The sequence below is a fragment of the Mercenaria mercenaria genome, chromosome 4 (genome assembly GCF_021730395.1).
Source record: "Mercenaria mercenaria strain notata chromosome 4, MADL_Memer_1, whole genome shotgun sequence".
Lineage (NCBI taxonomy): Eukaryota > Metazoa > Mollusca > Bivalvia > Venerida > Veneridae > Mercenaria > Mercenaria mercenaria.
This window is the reverse complement of record NC_069364.1, coordinates 47,093,547-47,113,286: the sequence shown is the minus strand read 5'-3', so window position 1 is coordinate 47,113,286 and position 19,740 is coordinate 47,093,547. Positions and strand designations below refer to the sequence as shown.

Below are 19,740 nucleotides of genomic sequence, written 5' to 3'. Positions count from 1 at the left end.
TTTTACACTTGTAAAATTAACATTTTAATTCTTTTTGTTATAATGGTTTAAACGAAAACAGTGATATATAAAACCAGAAGCTATTTCATGAAGCAGAAATGAACAGACTTTCAGGTACATTCTATAGCCAAAATATCGACATTTTAGTGCTTGTCTTTACAACCATTTTGCGATTTTTTACAGAAGAATTACATAATTTGATGAATGAAATGCCTATTGAAAATGATTTAGCTCTCCTTTGAAGTATATATCTTGAAAAACAAATGCCAACTTGTACCCGAAAATCCGGACAGAAGACAGAAAAAAATATTTTTAGGTGGTCATATTTTTTCAAAACTAGAATCGACAGCTGCTACATTCAAGCATTGTTCCCAACCATGCTGAATATCATCCGACCGAAACCTGCTTTTTAACCTGTCAACTCATATTATACACCAAACATGATGTTTTATAGATGTATTATACAGGTATTAAACAAGTCATCAAATCAAACAAAATAAAGATTCAATAATGCCAAAATACCTCTTTATCAATTTTTGTGATTGTCATCAGAAGAAATTCAAACGAACGCAAAAAACAAGACATATCAGTCTGGCTTAACCAGGAAATGCAAATGTAAGATTTGTATTGATTTTGATAGGAAAATTAACATACATTTAAAAAAAAAAAAACGAAATTTCCGTTGATTTAATCAATAACTGACAAAGAAATCACCATTAGAAAAAAGACTTTCGATCAACTTAAGACCGCCAGCCGAACACCCATTCTGGTAAACTATAGCTGATTGACAGCTCATTGTCTCTTTTGTCGTGATTGGCTACTTTTGATGTTTACAAATGGTAAAAAGGTCAATCCGTTTTCTGATACAAACTGAAATTCACAATTTTAATGGAGACAATCATAGGTTTTATTGAAAAGCTGATATTGTAACATTAATGTTATAGATATACTATTAATATAAAATTAATTTACTATCATGTATGGTCAAGTATGCATCCAGCAGAATGACAGGTCTGTTGATAATCCTACAGTCACATTCTTCCTACCCAGCCCAGCTTCCTCAAAAAAGAGGGACCCGACCCGTGCCCTGTAAAAGAGCTGGAAGTTGGATGCATACATGGATGGTACAAAACATGGATCCAAATCACCGCAGTGCGTCGCAAAAAAAGATAATGGAAACAAGTCCCAACCATGTGGCGTATCATTCGACCAAATTAACTGTTATTTTTCTCCAAACTGACTGTCTGCGCCAAGTAATGTTTTAATGTTATATTCAATATGCATACCTCTTAAGTAAACAGGTAAGACAGGTGTTCAGTCAGTTGAAGGACGGGTCCAATAAGTACCACAGCCATACATTGCCCAAATAAAGAAAGGTCCACTTATGAGCTAATTACTGACCGAGCATCATATGTGATAAGAACTGGTTCCCCATCCTGGACCGTAAGCATAAGAAAGGCAAGACAAAATACCCGGTAGAATATCATCTTGAACATTTATTGTATATATTTATAATTTAAGATTAAAGTTTGGTAATGAGAAGACACAATGATTTAGCATATACACAAACCAATCAAACAAAATTAAGCAGGATACTTTTCAACCAATCAGAACGGAGTAACACTAAGTTTCAGAAAGTAGGTCACAGCAAATTTTTGGACGTTTGATAAAACTAAAATGCATACCCATTCTGAAATGTTTGATAGACCTACCGCCATAAGAAATATATTATTTCATAAACAATTACTCTGGTATTTGTCAAACACATTTTGAAGACTGTATAAAAACTAACATGCTTAATACAATATGGTAAACACTTCCATTTATTAAGTTTTTGAAATAATAAACAAAAAGAAGAAAACTGATATGCATTTTGAATGGAATGAGCGGAGTACAACAGACTAATTTTTCAACCCTATTTGGCAATACCACTCATATCCTTTGCGCACATGGCCATTTTTACAGAGATTGCATTTAGCGTATTGAAACGAGTAAAAAATTCGTTGCCTCAGAAACAGGCCAATTTTTACAGCGATTTGCCTGTTATGTTATGAGACGGGTGCCTTTTTTGAGGTTTTAAGACCAATTCCCTGTACGAACATCAAAACAAGAGGACCATGATGGTCCTGAATCGCTCACCTCTTCCCACATGATCCAGTTTAGAGTATGACGTCGTTTTTTTATATTATTTGACATAGTGACCTAGTTTTGAGCACATGTGACCAAGTTTTGAACTTGACCTAGATATTATCAAGATAAAAATTCTGACCAATTTTCATAAAGATCCATTGAAAAATATGGTCTTTTGAGAAGTCTCAAGGGTTTTCTATTATTTGACCTATTGACCTAGTTTTCTGAGGCACTTGACCCAGTTTCAAACTTTACCTAGATAATATCAAGGTGAACATTCTGACCAATTTTCATGAAGATCCATTTAAGGGTATGGCCTTTAGAGAGGTCACAAGGTTTTTCTATTTCAAGACCTACTGACTTAGTTTTTGATTGCAGTTGACCCAGTTTCAAATTTGACCTAGATATCATCAAGATTAACATTTAGACCAACTTTTATACAGATCCCATGAAAAACATGGCCTCTAGAGAGGTCACAACATTTTTCCATTATTTAACCTACTGACCTACTTTTTGATGGCACGTGACCCACTTTCAAACTTGATCTAGATATCATCAAGATGATGATTCAAACCAACTTTCATGAAGATCCATTGAAAATATGGCCTTTAGAGCGGCTTTTCCATTATTTGAACTACTGACCTAGTTTTTGATGGCAGGTGACTCACTTTCAAACTTGACCTAGATATCATCAAGATGAACATTCAGACCAACTTTCATACAGATCCCATGGAAAATATGGCCTCTAGAGAGGTCACAAGGTTTTTCTATTATTTGACCTACTGACCTAGTTTTTGACGGCACGTCACCCAGTTTCGAACTTGACCTAGATATCATCAAGGTTAACGAGCTGACCAATCTTCATGAAGATCTTGCGAAAAATATGACCTCTAGAAAGGTCACAACGTTTTTCTTTCTTTACACCTACTGACCTAGTTTTTGACCGCACGTGATCCAGTTTCGAACTTGACCTAGATATCATCAAGATGAACATTCAGACTAATGTTCATACAGATCCCATGAAAAATATGGCCTTTAGAGAGATCACAATGTTTTTCTATTATTTGACCTACTGACCTAGTTTTTGATGGCACGTAACCCAGTTTCGAACCTGATCTAGATATCATCAAGGTAAACGTTCTGACCAACTTTCATGAAGATCTTATGAAATATTTAGCCTCTAGAGAGGTCACAAGGTTTTTCTATTTTTAGACCTACTGACCTAGTTTTAAAAGGCACGTGACCCAGTTTCGGATTTGACCTAGATATCATCAAGATGAACATTCTGACCAATTTTCACGAAGATCCATTGAAAATCATGGCCTCTAGAGAGGTCACAATATTTTTCTTTTTTTAGAGCTACTGACCTAGTTTTTGACGGCACGTGACCCAGTTTCGAACTTGACCTAGAATTCACCAAAATGAACATTCTGACCCATTTTCATAAAGATCCCATGAAAAATGTGACCTCTAGAGATGTCACAAGGAAAAGTTTACGCACGGACGGACGCACGGACAGACGGACGGACGCACGGACGACGGACGCTGCGCGCTCACAAAAGCTCACTTTGTCACTTCGTGACAGGTGAGCTAAAAATCAAAGAAGGGGTCGGAAACTCATAGTCTCAGAATTACTTCATATTTTCTCCCTTTTTAGTATTCAAGCCATATATGAAGAATTAAGGGTTAAAAGATATGAATCAGCTCTGATTACCATGGAAACGGGAATATTATACTTTTTGCAAAAATGGCAATTTCTGAGAGTCGAATTTTTCTAAAATGTTACAAATTTCTTTACATATAGTGCTCTCTATGTCTGAAATAGAGCACTAATTTCAACATTTGCCTGAAATACATACCTGAAACAAATATTGTCTTTCAACATTTCCACAGTTTTAGAAGCAACAACTTTATAAATACCCCCCTTTAAGATTTTACATTATCTTTTAAAAAGGGTCTGCATGTATACTTTTTAACTTTTAATAGAAAAAAGTGCACGCATCTGAATATAATACCGGTATGGATTCAGCAGAGCAATGATATCCATTTCAATGTAAGGAGAGATTTTAGTTGGTCATTCATATTTGAGCTTTTTAGAGAATTTTGAAAATTGACAAAAATGAGTTTTCAGCAAACTCATTTATGCCTAAATTACAGGGTAACCTGAAATTATATTACATTGCCAGATACAGAATTGTAGCAAAACATAAGTATTTCATGTATAATCATTTTACAAAGATATATTGTCCAAAACGTTGTCTAGAATTTAAGGCGAATGTTCCGTTACCATGGCAACGTACAAGAAAATTATAATTCAGACTTTTATCAGCACTTTCTGTATCAGTTTTGTATTCTATAAAATAAGAAAAGTTCATCGGCAAACTGTCAATAACGCACCTAAAACATTTTCTGGGCAAAATTAAGAAAGATACAATAATAATAATGATCTGTGAAACGTCAAGCATTTTCACAAGGTCAGTTCTCAACAGCCTTGTATGCACTTTTCTTTCTTTCGGGTAAACTAATTTAGAGTTAAGAAGCAGTTGGAAATACTGATAACCAACTGTTACTGGCCCTTAAGGTATTGTATGGTAACTAATCATGACTGTCTAAATTTTTTTTCAAGTTGCCATGGTTACAACATTCATTTTGCATTAAAAAGGAACTTTAATCACACTTTTTTGCTGCAGTTACTATGAAGCCATATAATTATATTAAATGACATTTTTGGATAAAGTAAAAAAAATCAATTCTATGTGTGTTTGTGTAAAGACAGTGTCCTTTCACCTTTGGAAATCACTTTGTTGCCATGGTAACAAATGGTAGTGAAAGCAAAATCATGTATATTTCGCAATTTGTTTTAATATGTACATTTTAAATACAATTCAAAATTATGAACAAATAACACTGTATATCAAAGACTGAAAAATATCATGATATTTGAAAATATACAGTATATATATGTATGTTCATGTCATAACAATTTAGGAAAGAGTATTAGGTTTAAATACTTTAAATGGTAAAATGAAAGTTTCTGTTATCAATTTATATTAACTTAAGCATGTAACAAAATTACAATGCTCAATTATTGGGATCTGAAATACAAATATCCCAGCCATTTCAGTCCAGCAGATTTTTTGGTGACTGTTTTAAAAATTGATATTTCTGGACCAAGATACACATTCTTCTTTTAACAATCAAATTAAATCAAATGATCTACAGAACAGTTTAGTCAATATTTTGCTAGATACAACTTTAAATGTATATAATTCTTTCAAACTATCAAGACAATGACCAGACATTTTAAGGATAGCTATAGATAATTTGGATTTAAGACTTGACTAAGTTTATTCAGAAAGACCCTAATCATGCACATTCCAGTGCCAGTAAATACTCAGTAAATACAAATGCAGTTGCAGACATGTCTCCTAATTCTTTCAAAAACTTATCAAAATACACAAATAAATCTACTTTATTTATTAAAGTAAATACATGCAGGTGAAATATGATGTTATATACCTTGTATATCTTCTTAGAATGAAACCTATTTTACAGATGACAACTTAATAGATGTTGTTACAGGAATGAGGTCTTAAATTATTCAGAAAGTCAGCCAGGAACTCAGATGTTCTTTTTAATCATTGGCCAGTTAGTATATATGGGCTTAAGTAAATACCTTACACAATATAGTTAACTGTTAAAATGTATGAAATTCTCATTAAAATCTACATTACAGACGTTTTATAAAAAATAAATTTCATCTGAAAATATGATTTTATGATACAGTCTTAAGAGTGAAAAAGAATTGTAATATTATAACAGTCTCACAGAATCAAGTATACTAATTCAACCATTATTTTGCTAAATTTTCTCAGCATTTTTTAAAGATTTAAAAAATCTTTATAAAATAAAATTATCTATGGTATAAAATATATTAGATCTGCATATGTTTGTAAGTAATAAGCCATCGTGTATAATAATGCTGTAAACTGGTAACCAATAAGAATGCGAATAATGAGAAATGTAAATCATGTGCTTTTTTACAAAAATTCAAAGACTGCCATGTGTCTATTCCATTTAATTATGTTCAAATGCATCTTTTTAAAGTACATTAAATTTTATCAAATTTAAATATAACAAATTTAAATACTTGTATAACAAATTTAATGTTTTACATGCAAAAGTAATCAAACAATATTAGAATGTTTTTGATTTAATTTAAAGTCAAGAGTTAACATATTTTTCCATTTAAGGGCTCTTCTTCTTGATCACTCAAGATAGGATGTCGTACGCACGAGATAAGATGTTGATCGCTCGAGATAAGATGTCGTGCGCATGAGATAAGATGTTGATCGCTCGAGATAAGATGTTGATCGCTCAAGATAAGATGTCGAGCGCACGAGATAAAATATTGATCGCTCAAGATCAGATGTCGTGGGCACGAGATTAGATGTTGATCGCTCAAGATAAGATGTCGTGCGCACGACATAATTTAATTAAAAAAAATTATTGCATGTCCTAAACATTCCACCGTAAATTTCTGAGACAGTGTGAGCATTTTCCCAATACCACTGGTTTTGGTGCAGGGTATTCCCAAAAAGATGAAAAAAAAAACGCCTAAAAGTGTTATCTTGGTAAAATAATAAGAAATGACTGTCAAATGTTTAAGAAAATAACCTCTGTATGGTCTTTAAATCTGTTGAAGAAGGTGACCAAATATCTTACATGCAGCATAGCTTGAATATTTTACATGTCAGATTAAAACATAAAATATTCTGAGACTCACCTGTTTTCATTGTAGTGTTATCCTTTAACATTGATCCGTCGATCAGTTGATACACACTTCACTTATTGAAATGCACAGACAGATTGTTATCCACAGTTTACAGACATTTCTGCCAGAGAAATTTTCCCAAACAATGTCGCTATTCAGCAAATTCCAAACGTGTTTTTAGTTAGAACGGACACATCCAAGCATCACATGCCCATTTAGCATAAAATATCTGACTGGCATTGTATTGATATACTAAACATTTGCAAAATCCGAGTAGAAATCTGATTTCAGCATAATCCAGGAAGTAACTTAGTTAAGGTCAAGGTGGTTTCCTAAATGAAGAACATCAAGAGGAGGTAAAACTAGCTTTTGAAAATTAAGCAAGTTGGGGATTTGCATCCTCGTTTCCATGGTTACCGGGACATATATTGAAAAAAATGAAAAACAGGATTTTCTTTATTTTGCATCCTCTTCAAGAAAAAAAATCGTTTTAAAGGAAATCTGTGACTATGAGTTTGTCCAACAAGTTTTGGTTCTTACAGAGAATTTGTCTTAAAACCGGACCGATGATTTTGACGTATTTTGAAATAAAAATACGTTTAACAACGTTAAAATGAACCTGAATACGTTTTTTTCCTGTTGTAGCTGTTTCTTCAGCTGAAGAGCAGATTTTTCATTATAATGATTTCATTTACCGTTTAAAATCGTATAAAATAACCAAATATACGTTTTTCAAAGATACAGTGCTCTTTCGGGTAAGAACCAAATACACGTTCTTCGTCGATACAGTGCTCTTTCGGGTATTGCAATAATTCCTAACTTTTGCCAACATGCCCACTACGTTCAAATACGTATTTAAAAAATAATCAGTAATGATCGATATGACCAATAAGACCGATTTATTTGATCACTTTTTTAATTTTATCGAGATAACCCATGTATTGTTTCCAAATCTACATAAGTCTTATGTTTGTCTTATAAGGTTTTATTATGCATGATTTGAATTTAAATAGGTCAGGGATTTCTCAAGAATGCTTAAATTATGCAAATTTGACAGTTTATTGATTTATATCGGTAAAAATAGGTATTTAAATAAAGACATTCCTAACACAAAATACTTATCATGAATTTAGGGGTAAAATATTAAAATAGTGAAAGAAAATTTAAAGTCCGCTTTTTAGAACCATAAGTAACAAACGTTTCAATTTTCAATTTCAGGAATTAAAAGTAAAAAGAATAAAAGTTTCAGAAATTAAAAGTAAACAATTAAAAGTTTCATGAATTAAAAGTAAACAAAAAAAAAATTCAGGTTTCCTACGCTAAAATGGGGTCCGGTTTTGAGGATAGAAATATTTACCCAGTTTAAAAGCGTTATAGGCGTTCACTTTAAAGATTGGCCCGTTTTTGAGGACTAAAAAATTTTACCCGTTTCGCTACGTTACCGGTGCGCAAAGGATATTACAAAACGTGTAACAGAAACAAGTAATAAGATATATATTATGGTAAATATAATTAGGTAAAACCGACTCAAATCTAACCGAAAATGACTTAAAACTCGAATACATTTTTATTCCCGGCTAAGTTCTTGTGTTATCTTCACTTTGTTGTACAAATATTTGTATTGGAGATTATTTCAGACATAATTAGAAAAATAAAAAGTTAAAGTAAAAAGCCTGAATTTTGGCAAAACTTTGGCAACCTCTTTATCTCTTTGCTTACAATTTACATCACATTCCAAATTGAAAATTGAGTGGCCCCTGAAAGGGACGATTCTTTAAATCGTCTTGCTGTGATGACGGCCCACACCTGCTGAGGACTGAGGAAGAAGACTAACAAATGACGCGGCCCCAGCCTTAAAAGGGACGGTATGCTCCACGTGCTTCCCTAAGAGGGAAGGATGAAGCCTGGTTGAAACAGAACAGTTCGAAGACAATGCCGAAGACCATTCGACAACGACGACGACAGGTGTGTAAGCGGTGCTACGCTCGAAGACCCTGGCCCCGTGTTCACAAAACATTTTTCGGTCTCAGCTGAGTTTGAGTTTGAAATTTTAGTATCAATTTTACTAAAACTTCAAGGTTAAATTCCAACTGAGACTGACCATCATTACTGAAAAATCGTTTGAAAATCGTTATTAACTTAAAATTTAGTTTTAATCATGCTATTTAGATATAAATGACAAATAAAGTTTCATTATCAAACTCAGCTGAGACTAAAAATGTTTTGTGAACACGGGGCCTGGTTCCTGTTTCTTTAAAGGGAAAGCGGTTGTTTGAAATTGTATCACAGTTTTGCTATAAATTAACTAATTTACGAATTCTATCAGTTTATATTCATTTGGGGGAGAGGTGGAGGTGGGGTGAGGGGGACTGCTACTCATAAATAATTGATATGTTTGTAACAATTTGTTTCTGACAATTTTGGGAAATTTTATTACACTATTTGGTAAAATCTGCCTATATCTACGGAAATTGTGATATCTGTTGGCATTCTCTGTTAATGCTCGGATATTAGTACAAAAGTGATCCTAAGGACCAAACGTGATATTTACAGGAGGATATCCCCTTTTGTGGTTTCTCATTAAGATATAATGAGATCATAGGTCAAATGAGTGCAATCACAAATAAACTATTCTACTGTACACTCGTGTAATTTCCATTTACTCCTATAAATCGGATTAACCTTTGTGTCTTAATGCCTTTAATTATTCTACTAATATTCGTTAAAAGCATCAAAAAATTCTATGCTTGTTGGCAGACAGTATAATGAATTACTTTGATCCGACGACGGAGAGACAGACACCAGGTTATACTGCATGCAGTATTCTTCGCTGACCAACTTCCTTGTTATAAACACTCCAAATATAGATCACTACTGGATGCACATGCCATTAAAAGGCTCATGAAATTGGCCTTAATTTTTTCAAACATTTTAACAGAGTTTTAACAGGTCACCATTAAAACTCACCTCTTACTTTTTACTATTTAATGGCATTTTCATGACCATAGCTTTAATGCCATATATTAAAAAGCCATGAAAAAAGTACATTAAAACCCTGGTTAAATATACCTTGTTAAAATGAATTGAAAAGCTACTAGAAATAAACCATTAAAATAATTTAATTGGCTCCTTAAAACCCCATGATTTTTTTAAATTGGCATTAAATTAATGAGCCATTAAAAGGTACCCCATAATTTCACATTAATTAGTAAATACTAAAAGGGTCATTAAGTTTTTGATACTCTATTAATGGCTGTTAATTACAATGTATTAAGAATTAGTTAATGGTCTCATTAAATATGTCAGATTCAATTTTATTGAGTTTGCAATATTTAAATGGTATATCAAATTAAGGGCCATGAAAATTTACCACCAGAATTAGACATCATTAAGATAATCAAATTCATATTGATACTTGTCTTATTGATTTAAACTTCATATTACTACACATGTAATAGTATCTATACATATGTACTGTTTTGTAAAATGCTAGAAGAATATTTGATTTTTTTTCTCATTATTTTGTTATGTAAACACATGTAACAGCCTTGTACAAACATTTGTCATATTGTATCCTCATTCTGTCATATGTTCATATAAAATGAGAAAGTAAATGGAAATTGTATTGTATTGTGTTGTACAGATAAGGGTTTACAGGTACCGGTTTTACTATTAAGATCAAGTGAGCATGTGGGTAGTTTTAACTAACCAACATTTTTATACTGACAAACATTCTGACCAAGTTTTTCTTGGTACAGACATTAGGCGTCATGTGTATTCAAAAAGCCGCTGTTGATGACAATGTCAGCACACAATGGGCGATCACAATTTAGCTCTACTTCAGTACTTTGTGCTCAGGTACATGCACTTAAACAGCTAGGAGCAGATGTTTGAGGGATTGCATCACATGTAGCTCCCACCAATCAAGCGTACCACACTCTTTGATTCATTGAAAAGAAGAAGCCATTGGTCTGTCAATGCCCCAAGTGAATTTCACTTCTTTATAGAACTTAATTTCTTCTCGAGGATTAAAAAATGTGAAAATCTAAACTGGTCTGAACACAACTCATAATGTAAATTCCTTACCCCACCCACTTTCGTATACAAATGCTGATTATTTGGACAGGAAAAAAATGGCATGCATCAATACGTATTTACCCTTACCAAAATAATGTAGATTGATGTTATCAAATAAATTGGTATGTTTTCATCCGACTTTCATTGAAATAAATCCGATTTTTTTTGTAGGAACACAATTTGGCAAAAATTTGAAGAAAATGGCATAACTGCATCAAGGGGAAATAATTTTAATCCAACTAAATATAACATCGTGATATATTATAGACGATGTGGTCGTAGTATGTATTTATCGTGATTAAAGGCCATTTTAGGACAATATGGGACTGGAATTATAAACATTCAATGGGACGAGCGCAAGCCAAAAGCTAAAACTATATTTTTTGTGGTTCTGAAAATATACTAATTACATTTAACAGTGTTGTTAAGGGCCATCAATTTTACTCTTAAATGAAATCGTACAGTACCTAAACATTTAATGGGCATTAAATCAAAGTTGAGGGCCATGAATAATCCTGTTAAATTCAAAATATACAGAATTTTATTATTTTTTTAAAGCCATTAAATTTTTAGCTACCACACCAAATTTTTAACGGCATGATTCATGGTTAAAAGTGGATATTTTAACATGTAACCCATCAATATTGTGAAACCTGTTAAATAAAGTGATGCAAGAATTAATGGAGTTAATTAACGGTTTTTCCTATTTTAATGGTTTTGTTACAGGGTTTTAAAATAGAAAAAGTGGAAACTTCACAGGTCGCTCAACACGACAAAAACGAAAACGTTGCAGGCTCGGTTTGATTGAGCCTAAACCATGTTTAATAGTATGTGCATCTAGTATTGGATGTTATGGCTCTTCTCATTCACTATTCTCCATATTTTATTGCAGATATGTTTTCTTTACAAAGGGCCAACTATTTACACATAAGAATGATCAAGGTATAACCGTATATTATATACAAGGAAACCTTACAACATACAAACTATGTGTACTGCATCACTGGCAGGGATTCCACTTATTTGCTGTTGCGTAAAGGGCAAGAAAACAGTCTTTAAGACGATGAAGTCAGATACCGTTTCCTGCTCCTAGTTTATTTTTAAGAAAATACACTATACAGTCTGTATCACTGTTGTTAGTATCAAGTATGGACTTAAAAAATGCAGGTCTGTAAACGAGCTCCGCTGCGATAGGCCAAACGCTCTGTGTTGTTATCAATTTATCAATGAATGATATGGCGAATTAGACTTCTACAGAATCCGAAGCCACAGCTTCTATCCCCTTCTCCACCCCGACCTCAGCAAATACTTCGGTTATGAATATGATGAGGACAATAAGTATTTAAAGCCTAAATTGATGACACAGTCAGGAGCCGCTTGAGAGCTTGTAAAAGACATGGTATGTGAATTATGAATTCATTACACGGGTGCATGTTTGATCAATATTCAACAATAGTACACAGTAATATATTCATGCGACGTCAGCACAGGAGATATAGACAGTGGAATGGTACAAAATATACTCACAAAGCTTACTTACTTCAGAAACTAGTATTACAACGATCCAAATGACGAAAATGTATAACGTTTAGAATGAGCGCACATAAACTGTTATAATTTCACACATTCTGTTTTTACAGATGTAAGTATTTCTTACAAGTAGACGGAAAACGTGGAATATGTAATATGTGGGTACTTGATGCTGTTTGGAAACCTCTATACAAGATATTTAGCGTTATGCCATGTATCAATTTATATACATGCATTATCTTATGGACATCCCTCTTTTATATGAAAAGTATGTTTTTGATTATGGAAAAAATGTGTCCTACATTTCAACCTGTTTTAATTTCTGGGTTATAAATGTAAGCAAATATATGTTTACTTAAATATGAAATAAGTAAATCTTTAAAGACTTATAGTATTATGTGAATACACATTATTTCTATTTCATGCAGAAAAATCCAAATACACTATGTTTACTGAGTTTGAGATGCTTAAATTCTACAATATGTGTTCAATAAACATCAAATATCATATAATTTATTTAATGTCAGTGAAATTGTAGTGTACAAGTTTCAACGTAACTATACTTTAATAACGCAATATGAAATTATTTAAAGTAGTACACATATAATATATACCAGGTAGATTCGCCCAATCTACGAAGGGGTATACTTACCATTTAGTTATTAATATGTTTATAGATAAGACCTTTTATGTCAAGTAGTTATGCATGTGTTATAGTTGTTGAAGACCATAAACATAGCCTTGCAAAATATTCGTAAAATACAAACAATCGGAAAAAAGTAATGAACATTATAAATTAATAGATAAAATAATGATTTTTCCTTTTAATTTTTGCATACAATTTCATCAATATTTTGCAGAACATGATTGTATTTCTTTTTACTTAAAAGTATATTATGTTTTATTTTCCTCAATTTTACAACCAAAATTAGTATTGAAACCACGATGATTTCCGTAAAAGTGAACAATTCGTGTATCAGTATATATTATGTTGTGATATAGAAGTTTCTGCAGCAATATTGGCGGCCATCACGAACTGGAGCGATTGACTCACCACTTGCAATCTGGCATCAACCAGTTCTGAAAACTATATGGTCTAACAAACATTTTGTATATAGTTTTGTATTGGCACATTTGTAGACCACCTCCCTCTCATAGAGGTGGTGTTGTTTGCGGCAGTATTATCTGATTTGAAAACGGTCGGTTTATTCCACAATCATCAAGAGAGAGAATGATTGATGCAGCATTTATTTGATTGAACAGTATATTAATCATTTATATATTGTCGCTTCATTTATATATTGGTCTGAAAACTAAAACTAATTTAAAACATTTACATATGTTTTTTAATTTAGTTTTTGGATCAGTTTTTATACATAAATACGTTAGAACTAGATAGAAAACAGTATGGAAGGTAAATTAATTTGATAAATTGATAACTTGCGCGCGCCTTCTAGTTATTTGAAATAAAGTAGCACATGCATATACGTTAGCTGAAATAAAATTGCGCGTTGGCTTTGTAAAATCTAATTGGTTTTATCTTTATTTTTGAGACAAAAAAACTTCCAGGCTTAAAAAAATAGCGATACAGATACAGATGTGTATATCCAACATCATAAGTCTGTACCAAAGACATCTGAACAATTATTATATGGACGTTCCTTTAAATTACAACTCTGAAGCGATCTAAACATAAGTAAAGGAAACGTAGGGTAAAATGAAAAAAAATCTAGATAGCCAGTGATTCTAATTGCCATTTTAGTCATTTAAAATGGAAAAAAGTCACTATGTGGTAAACTTCGCAGGGATGGGCAATGCTTTTTAATGCTATTTTATGTTTTCCTCGAGAAGTTGAAATTTTTATAGATATTTAACGGAACGGAGATGTCAACATATGTCAAATTGATGTTAAGATTTCTCGCGACTGAATCAATACGATGAGAATTAGTTACTAACTTAATCTCAATTTTTCCTTCAGCAAAATAAAAACAATATTTCTTTCAAGAAAATCTTGTCAATATATATACATGTGTAGTTTCATTAACTTTATTAATGCAATAATTATGATGTGTTGTTAATGATCAATTGTCATTGGCTAATTCATCTAATTGTAAGTTGTAGGCTCCGCTAACAGTCAAAACATGAACGATAATCCCACCATTTTGCTTTCAGTAATTTAAGTATGGATAAATAGGAATATTAGTAGGATTGAGTTTTCTCCTAAGGTTTGAAAGAAAAAGGAAAACACAACTGTTTAGTGAAAATTCTATTTACAAGTAATGTAATTTTTGTGAGCATTGAAAATCTTATTAGATTTAAGAAAAAATGTAAATAAAGGCTAGGAACAAACGGCTGAAAAAAACCCAGTACAGATGAAACAAATGAAATCAGAAAACTTTTACTCGAATTGAAAATCCATAGGTATTTAACTAGGATCCTCTGCGCATGTGTGGACTGTCTTTTTGGTGTCAGAATGTACATCTAACACTACTAAAAGCATTGGGCTAAGTTCTACGTTCTTTTAAACACTTATATTCAAGATAAAAAGGCAGGAACGTTCATCATCTATGCAACGAATTATGTTTGTATTTTACTTGCACTTGTTTTGTAAGCATTATTATATTATATTTTATTTATTTATTATTATATAGCATTCTGGAAAGTATTGGTTTCACAGGAAAGAACATTACCCTCTTTCAAATTATGTTAAAAGGATATCGTTTTGTTTCTAAAATGTTGCAGTATATTTAAGCATGAAAATCAACATTATATCTTCAAGTCACTTTTACACTTTTATGCAAAGTGAGGAATGTCCCGCCCCCACCTACCCCCAAACATTCATCCCCTTTGATTGTAGCATTCGTGTATTTGTATATATGTGGTGATATCCTCCCTTTACAATTGAAATAAAGGTGAACCAGTGATATTTTTTTACTTATTTTATGTACACAGAAGAACGCATGTTGACATGAATTTTCAAATTTCTCAAAGTGGAGGTAATGCTACTCTTTTAATTAGCGTAATATATGCCGTATTCAAAAAACAACGTACTGTTGATAAGGGTGGGGAGGTTGTGGATTTTCGGCGAAAACATCGATTGAAACGATTGATTTGATAATGTTTGGGCTCTCTGAAAGCCTGATATAAATAGAATATTTGTTTGATAATATCTGTAATATCTTTAACAAGTGAACACCACATGCAATATGTTCACCAGTGGCAGAGCCACGAGTGAAAGTGTAAGATAATGTTTTATCTTACATGTAAAAAAGCAACAACACATTTTCTTTTTATTTCATGTTTTGACTCAAATTACCCATTTTATAGTTTCTTACCAGGGAAAATATTTGATATTTGTCACTGTGAAATTACTATATATATTTCAATAAAATAGTTCGATAATTCACTGAAAAAACATGTAATAAAGTTCTAAAAACAATAGTTCCATGCTAAGAAAGATCATGTGTCCCTTTAGGAAAAAAGTAGCATTACTATTATTAAATCGTACCTGTTGTGAAATTCCTCTATCAGAATTGAAATAAATTCCCAAGTTTTGAAAAAAGATTAATACAGTAGAATACACATCTTAATTGCAAAAACACCTTTTGTCAAAATTCAAATAAAACTGTACTACGAACCGGATTGAACGGTCGTCTCTTTTGCAAAACTTGAGAAGTCATTACTATTCTTTTGAAAGAATATTCCTCCTTTTAGAAAAATGTAAAAAAAATAACATTTTCGACATGGATTCTCAAGTTTTGCAAACGTGAGGAACGTTCAACCCTTTACATTAGTACAGTATATGCCTGTTTTACAGAAATATGTATAATTGTTTAAAGGGAGGAATATCTCACGGGAGTCCCACAGTATAGCAAAACATATGGGAGAAAATAATACACCTACGGGATGACTTACTTTGACATCGTACCAAAAATTCATTTTTTTTAGAAATTAAACGATCAATTAATTCTTGATAAAACCAGAACTATTTTGATGTAAAAAAAAACAAACAAACAAAAAACCCCCCAAAAAACAACAAAAAACAAAGAAACGTTAAAAACAAAAGGTAGAGGAGTTTGCGATAATTCCGGATTTGCCAGAAAAAAGCCCTTACACTTACCCACCTGTCTGTGTCTAATTAACTCAAAAACAGTCATTAAATCAAGGAGAAACATTGAACAAAGCTTTATTCTAGCATTTAAAATAGCTAAATCTATAATATTTATATCTTTTCAGTAACCATGAGCTCTTAAATTTCCTTGATGTACTTGTGTATACCGATGCTTGTGTTGTTCCTAAAGATTAAAATGAATCGCAATATGACCTATAATTGTGTCGGTGCGACGTTAAGCCCAACAAAATAAATAAATAAAGTTTAAAATTGACAAATACAAGTTCTGTTGATACAATCGTCTTCAGGTTTTACCGAGAGCTATAAACATACCATGCAAATGCCTATGTTGCCCAACATTAATAAATTCATATATTTGTATCACTATTCTTAAATAAAGTTAATCATACATCTTTTGATATGAAATGTGATATGAAACAGTAGCAATTTAACGCTTTATTTCCCGATTTTTACATATATCACATGTCAAATAAATTACAAGAAAATCATTGTATTTGTAATTTTAAAAGTAAATGTGGCATAACACATTTCTTAAAAGCATATTTTAGTTTACTTTAGTAATGCGTATTGTCAGTGCCAATTTTATGAAAATAGTGAATGTGTCAGCAAGAAATGCATGGCACTTTTACATAGATCTGTTAATGTTACTGTAAATATTTGTACATTTTATAAATAATCCTTTTTTGCACATTAATCTTATGGACATGATTGAGTCTAAGTTATCTATACTTTTGTTATGTTTTCAAAAATATAACAGCAATAAAATCTGATATTGACAATTAATTCCCACGACGACAGATATGTTCACAAATCTAACTAATTTATTTTGTGATACCTAGACCTTATTTTTTTGTAAATTTCTTTATGACATCAAAGTGCGATTATGAAAGCATTACATAGGAGACATTGAATTTATGAAAGAAAACTGTTTTCCTAATTACTTTGTTAAGGAATTCTTAACAGTATTAAAAGTAACTCTTATATTCACTTTCGTAAAGATTACACTAACAGTGGATATATCTGATTACTAAAGTTCATGAAAGACACAAGACATTTGACAAATCAATTTCACTAAATAACGAAAAACACCTATTGTTAATTAACTACTAGATGCAAATATCAAATAGGACACATTAAAACTGGCAACACACCTGATACTGTTGATATGAATAGATTGTATCTTTTCTGTTGAAAATGAGCGGAACAATCTTACCGACTATATCCCAAGTATAAACGGAATTTAGCTGGACCCGATAAGATGAACTAGTTAAAACTAAATCTACATGTTTTACCACCTGTAAATGTACAGGATAGTAGCAAGAAAACAAAGTTTGTTGGACAATGGAAAAGTCTCATTTTACGCTTATTTTTATAAATAAGGATTTCCTACATATAGAAATTACCCTTCTATGATTTGGTGATGTTCAAATTCTAAAATGTCACATATCCATAGAATCCTTAAAAACTATGTAAAAACAAACCTATAATTTTGCCTTGATTTCTGTAAATTCATATACTTAAAAACATGTTCAATAATTGGACTCACGGCAAATGGTCTGATAAGGCAAAACTTGAAGGAACATTCTTTTGTATTTATACAGTATAAAATCAATACAAAATATCTTTGTACGTATAAGTAAATAAAAGGAATCGATTACCTTCTGTATTAATGGTTCCTTAGTGTATCCTTGGTGTTCCCAAACTAAAACCACAAAACTACACAACACTAAGCCACATATAAAAATAATTGCATATTGTTTTTCATATTCCTTACTAACTCCTTTCTCGTGATTATAAAATCATTTTTATTGTACAAATATTGTAAAATTTATAAATATTACAAAACGTTTTCAGTGTTCATATGAACAGAAGAAAATTGTTAGTGATTTGATTCGCTGCCAAGTAAAGTCGTTGTATTGATTTCTTTTTAAATATAGGTGATGTATGTGTAAACGAGATTAATAAACAGCTTAAGTACAGGAAAATTGAGGGTGATGGTGCCGCATCATGGTGCAGTCCGAGAAAATCTAACTATTGATAGTCCATACACATAAAACTGCCCTTTTTAATAATGATTGCGGTAATTTTGAAAATTCTTCAATTTTGGTGTTGAAATCAAGTCTGTTTGAGTTATTCTTTGTGTTTGTTGTAGATCTTCAGTAAATTGGCAACATTTCTCGAAATGTGTGTTATGCTTTGATAACACCTACATTGAAACAAAGCATAAGCTTATTTACAATTCCTGAATGGATATTTGTAGCAAGCACAGCTCTTAAACTGGTTGAGGTATATCAGCCTCTGAAGTTGCCGGATTAAAAACGATTAAAATTCATTTTCCACCTTTCCCTGCCAAATATTTAAGTCTTGATGTTGATGGAATACATATATTCATATCCTTTCCTTTTAATACCATGTATAGTAAAATTTGAGTAGGTAGAATAAATTTGAGAAAATTCTGATCGCATTTCTACTAGTTTTCTTATCTTTGATTATAATTATATATTTCAGCCCTTTTGAAGAATTTAATACAGAATGGTACGTAATTTATTGCCACAATGTGATCATATATATTAAGCATACGAGTTTTATAATTGCGTGTCATAGTCAGAAAGTTTTTAGAAATGCAGCTGTAACTTTTATATAGAGAAAACAATCATCTGTATAAACTGTTGAGTATATATGTGAGTGGCAACACAACATCCTTTGAAATCAATTACAAAATGATATTTTGTGTAATGCATTAAAATCATCATGATTTATGATATGCCGATGCATTTCTTTTAAGAGACCAGGGGCGGATAATTGTACATTTAACTTACAAACACTTAATAAAATTTTACCATTTACATACTTATGAATATTCAAGAAAACTTTTAAAAATGGGCAGATAATTCGTTAAAAATGACATTTTCAAAAAATACAAAGAACAAATCTTCACTATTTGTGTTCATAAATAGACAAAACTGAGCAGAATTACATTTGAAACATTACTTTATTTATATATATATATATAGATACATATCTGTTTTTTTAGCATTAGTTATTGTTTGCAAGAGTTAATACTGGCAAAAGTAGGTGGGGTGTGTTAATCATTAAA

At 31.7% G+C, this 19,740-nt stretch overlaps 1 protein-coding gene across 1 annotated transcript in view; it reads right to left on the bottom strand.

Annotated features, from left to right (window-relative positions):
• Positions 1 to 19,305, bottom strand: part of LOC123551600 (WSCD family member CG9164-like) — a 52,503-nt gene extending 33,198 nt beyond the window's left edge. Inside the window, exon 1 of the transcript XR_006686441.2 lies at positions 18,302 to 19,305. The gene's annotated coding sequence lies outside the window, so the exon portion shown is untranslated. The remainder of the gene's footprint in view (positions 1 to 18,301) is intronic.
• Between the last annotated feature and the right edge of the window lie 435 nt (positions 19,306 to 19,740).